Here is a 6,042-nt window from a genome sequence, read left to right as displayed (position 1 = left end):
TTAGCTTAATTAGGGTTAATCTTGTAAATCAATTTTATTTAGTTTAATTAAATTTTAGGATTTAATTAGAATTTTAGAGATTAATTAGGATCTTTAGGTAATTAGCTAAGAATTTTAATTAGAATAAAATTTAGGTTTAATTAGAATATTACCATTTTAGAATTTAGTTAGATTTCTAAATAATTTGGGTATTTTGAGTTGATTAGAGTAGTTTTAGAACTTGATTGATTTTTAGGTTGTTAGTTAGAATAACCATGATTAGGATTTAATTTTTGTTCTTAATTGAATATTCATGTGAATTGACCCTTTTACCCTTAGGAGTTATTTTGTCTTAGAAATGCATGCTCCTTTAGGATTAGAATTGACTTAGAATAATTAGCTAGTTTGATCCAGTTAGTTTTTCATGAAGTATCTGATTAGTATGACTCTAACTGTGGCATTCTCCCTTAGGAATAGTTTGTGGATAATTTAAACCCTTAGATTAGGTTAACCATATATTTTCAAGCTAATTCAAACCCTCGATTCAAGTTGATCAAAATCAATTTTGATTAACTAAATCCTTTGATCATGTATAACCCCACAGTCTATTTAAGTCATCAAAAGTCCATTGATCACTTGATAAGACTCTTTCTGTAAGCTGTGGATCTCAAGGCCTCAAGTTCAGACTCTCATTCAAGGCATCCCAGTCATATCAATCAATGGACTATACAAGAAATATCAAAGGTGTTTCTTCAATAGCTTGTCAATCAAGATCAAATTGTGTGACATGAGCCTTAAGCAATAGGGAAGGGATGGGATTGGAGAATTCCATTAACTCATTCTGAATATCTTTGGGTACGGGACGAATGACCCAGTTGCTCATCGTATTTACCTCTATTCAGAGACTTTAGCACAATTCAAATCATATGATTGTCAAGTCTCTCTCCAACAAGTAACAGTGCAACAATCAAAGGATTCCACCAACAAATTATCAATCAGGAACCAAATTGTATGCCATGAGCCTTAAGTAACAAAGAATGATGAGAATGTAGAACTCCTATTCTTGTCTAGGGTATCCTTGGGTACGGGACGAATGTCCTAGTTGCTCAAGGCATTCGCCTTTGTTCATAGACTTTTATGCAATTAGAATTGAATGATTGATAAGGTCTTCATCATCACAAGGAGCAGCAAGGACAACAAATTGAAAGTTATGATGAGAATCGCACGCCACGGGCCTTAAGTAGTAAAGAATGAATGAGAGTGGAGAATTCTATTAACTCATTTTGAATATCTTTGGGTACGGGACGAATGACCCAGTTGCTCATCATATTAACCTTTACTTATAGACTTTAGTGTGGTTCATATCCCATGATTGCCAAGTCTTCTTGATCTTATATTATCATCATATCTCTTTCCTCATCAATCATCTTGATGTCAGCCCTAGTAGGCTGAACTACGAAAGCTCTGATTTTATCATTACACAATGAGAATATATAGGCAGGAGAATTCAGATTCTCCACGAGCTACCATATTTATTAATCTTTCATTCTACATTCATCAATCAATACCATCTTTTTGAGATCAAACAATATCACTTCTCCTTAGACTCCATGTACATCCTTTTAGGACGATATAACGGAAGTCCACTTTGTGAACCAAGAGTTGTTTGGTTCGTACCCAAACATTTAATTCCTTCTTTTTGGCTAAGACGCGTGTCCACTCTTCGGTTCAGAGTCTATTCCTTCATGGATCCAAGATACCATTCTTCTTTGATTTCAAATTAATTGTTCCCCAACAAGTGATATAATATTCCTTGTACCCATCAATACTTTCTTTTGGGCCCCGTATATACCCTTTTAGGACGATATAGCGGCAATCCACCTTGTAAACCAAAAGTTGTTTAGATCGTACCCAAACATTTAATTCCTTCTTTTTTGACTAAGACACATGTTTACTCTTCAGTCCAGAGTTCTCTCTCCCTTGTGGGTTCCCTGTTACCATTCTGTTGGTACAAGTTATACTTTTCATCACTTTTAATCTCTCCCTTTGTTCTTGTGGTTCCACGAACTACGAATGCTCTGACTTTCTCATTGCATAATGAGAATATGTAGGCACGAAGATTTGAATCATTAGAGAGCATATTCCTAATTATTCTCCTTTTGCCATAGGGCATCATTCATATCTTTCACGATCCATCATTTACCTTCAATCATAAACCGCTCACCCCAGTGACATACTGTTCCTTTGAAACCAAACACATTTTTCTTTGGAATTCCATATATACCATTTTAGGACGATATAGCGGCAGTCCGCATTTGTACCTAGAGTTGTTTGGCTCGTACCCAAACATTTTATTCCTTCTTTTTGGCTAAGATGTTGTTTCCCTCTATGGTATAAATTCTATTTCTCCTATTGATTCCAATATACCCTTACATTTGGTTCCAAATTACACCTTTTCAGTCACTGTTACCAAATCCCTCACTTATGTGACTTTGGTTAATTTTCTCTATCACTTCATTCATCTCCATGATGCACTCCTAATCTACCTTCATTCACTTCACGTGATATATTGATATCTTTGAGCCAAATACACTATCTCTTGAACCAAGAGTTGTTTGCCTCATACACAAACACTTAATTCTCCTTGTTTTCGACTATACCATATAGTGGTGAATGCTTCCAACTAGCCAACATATTGGTCAACGCCAGTTTTACTCTTGGGTTCAGATTTCTTCCCTTTTTGGAGTTAAAATACTATAATCCTTTGGTTCATACCATACCTTTATCATAACTTCTTTTCATCTCCCACCACTAGTTCTATGATCTACGGAGCTCTGAATTTCTTATTGCACTATAAGGATACGTAGGCATGAGGGCCCTAATCCTTACTGAGCACTTTATCTATTTCCTTCCTTTTCCTCATTCCTTGCGAGTAACCCTTAGATATAACACTATTCGAGCTTAGAATGGTCAATGCGGTTCCCATTGAGTACAACGGGTGTTAGGGGTGATAGTACCTTCCACTTGCATAACCGATATCCTTACTCAGTTATCTCTTTCCCCCAGGTTTTATCGGTGTTTCCCCTTTCCTCCGAGAATAAATAAAGTTTGATGTAGACTCTGCTATATGTTCGAGCGTGCGATGCGTTCGAGTATATTTCCGCTAGCTTCACCAAAAAAAATCCCTCCTCTTTTCATTCTTAATCTAAGCTATGACCTGAGATTCATCTGCACTCATTCATACCTCGTTCATGTGCATCATTTATTCATGTTAACATTGTTAGAACAAGATTCTAAGTCTACAATTCATCTCTAAGTTTTGATGATAACAAAGGATGAAACAAATTGGTACTCTAACGAATTTATCTAAGTCTGCAGGACTCTAATAGAAAATGGATTTGATAGACAATATCTTACATCACATAAAGTCTAAGAAGAGATAACGTAGAATCAAATAAAGTAGTCACTCTGACTCCTAGACAAAGGAAGCTCACAGAGTCTGAAGGTTGACGACTCAGACACTCTGAATCTGAAGAATTCTGCACAACTACTCTGATGATTTTCACTTTGAAAAAGGTTCTACAGAAAACACATCAAGAACTTCTGAAGAAAAATCTATTATAAGCAGCTATCTGAAGAACACATGTTGGACAAGAAGATCTGGATTCCGCGCACTCTGACTCAAGATCAACCACAAGACTTAGCTACAAAGTATTCCACTTTTGGTATGAATCTTTATTTGGAAAAGAATAAACACTCTCCAAAATTGTTATGGAAAGGACAACGAACTTAATGCCAATTAATGTCCATCATTGCCAAGATATTGATTAATGCCTCAGCTAACGGTCTCATGATCAAAACACTATATAAAGGGAGGATCATCAGCATACCAAGTACGAAGAATTCACACAAGACTACTAAAAATTCAATTCTATATTCTCATTCATTCTTGTTCAAATTTGTTCACACGAGTTCTTGCTCTAAGTTTGAAGTCTTACCGTTTCTATCGTGTTAATACTGCTTATCTAGAAGCACTAAACACTTCATTGTAATTCTAAAATAGTTGCTGAATATTTCCTCAAGTGACTTGTGAAGTCTGTAAACTTGAGAGGGCTAAGAGATCCTTACTCTCTTAGACGTTGTTGTTGTAATCTTTCTAGATTATTGAATTAAGTCCTTGTTGAAGGCGAAATCACTTTGGTCGGGTGGACTGGAGTAGCTTTGAATTTCAAGCAAACCAGAATAAACTTCAGTGTTGATTGCTTTATCTTTCGTGTGTGTTTTATTTGCAAAAGTTTCTATTACCTGTGAAAACAGTTCAAACCCCCATTTCTTGTTTTTCTCTACCTTCAATTGGTATTAGAGCCTCGGCTCTGTTATTGATTTTCAAATCAAACACTTAATAGTGTAGAGAAGATCTAGCGTGAGAAAAACATAATGGCTAACACAAATGAAAGAGACAACTACAACGCCAAACCTCCAGTGTTTGATGGAGAAAAGTTTGATTATTGGAAAGACATAATCGAAAGTTTTTTTCTGGGGTATGACGCTGACCTATGGGACATAGTTACAATTGGCTATGTACCACCTATATCCGATGCTGGTATTATTATTGCTAGAAATAAAATGAATGATGATCAGAAGCGTGATTTCAAAAATCACCACAAAGCAAGAACAATATTGTTGAATGCCATATCTTACAATGAATATGAAAAGATCATCAACAGGGAAACTGCTAAAGTTATACTTGACTCCCTAAAGATGACCCACGAAGGAAACTCTCAAGTAAAAGAGACAAAGGCTTTGGCTCTGATTCAAAAATACGAAGCATTCAAGATGAAGGACGGTGAAGCTGTAAAGGTAATGTTTTATAGATTTCAAACTTTAATTATAGGACTCAAGGTTCTGGACAAGGGTGTAATACCTCAAAATTTGCCACCCTCATTCATGCATTCATTTTTAGGTCATTTAATATTTCATATTGCATTTCATCATGTCAATCGGAATTAGATCCAAGAAGCTTGAATATCATCCAAGACACTTTGTGGGTCCTATCTGGGTGATCAGTCAACACAAGGGAATGGCTTGAGATACTTCCAACATGTTCAAATGGGGTCTATTCATCAGTCAAAACGTTAATCTTGAAGGAGCAAAAGTTTGTTCATGAGCTGTCATGCTCGCTAGGCGAGCTGAATGGGTCGCCTAGCGAGTCCCAAGAAAAGCCACCAGAATCACCTACGCTCAGAGGAATTTCTTGAACTGTCATGCTCGCTAGGCGAAGCCCACGCGTTTTGAAAAAATAATAATAATAATAATAAATAAATAAATAAATAAAATACAACAGAAAAATATTGGACTTGGACCTCTCTCTTTTGAGCCCACAAAGTCACAAAAATCAGGTTATAAATTCTAGACTTCCATCTACCAAAAAACCCTGGGAAAAAGATAGTGAGAGAAGAGCTAATAGAGTTCAGAGCAACCTCCAGAGACTGAAAGGAACTCATCTGCAAAGAGCCAATTCCATCTCATATAAACCCTAAGATTGCTTTGCAAACCCAACCGGGCAATTCAATTTCATTCGATCTCTCCAATCAGGTTTGCCCTATTTCCACTACTTTATACTTTCAACCTGAAATTTTTGATACCCTTTTAAAGCATTTGTTTGACAAGAGGTTTAGGCCTCCTACCCTTGGTTGCTTTTTGTGAGTCTTTTTGTGAATTTTAATGGCATGATTCATGTGGTTACATTTTGATTTGGGGAAACTCTTGATTGCACCCCATCTTGTCACTCTAACCTGTTTGTTGAGTTTTTTTTGGGAGGGCTCACATGACTCCTGAAAGGATAGCTTGCTTGGCATTCCACTTTATTTATGGGATACCATTTGGAGATTTATTCTGATTACCTGTATTGACTTGATTTCTTTGATGGTGCCAGCTCGAGAGATCTCTGGGTTTCTTATTTCTTTAGCTGTTATTACTTCGGATCTTTATCCGTGTGGTAGATCTCTTGATCCTTTATCTTTCCCGCATTTTACCGCTTTCTTAGTTGGAAGACCTCAATAG

This window comes from Lathyrus oleraceus, chromosome 4, assembly GCF_024323335.1.
Source record: "Lathyrus oleraceus cultivar Zhongwan6 chromosome 4, CAAS_Psat_ZW6_1.0, whole genome shotgun sequence".
Classification (NCBI taxonomy): domain Eukaryota; kingdom Viridiplantae; phylum Streptophyta; class Magnoliopsida; order Fabales; family Fabaceae; genus Lathyrus; species Lathyrus oleraceus.
The sequence above is the reverse complement of the archived record's forward strand: the minus strand, read 5'-3'. Positions refer to the sequence as shown.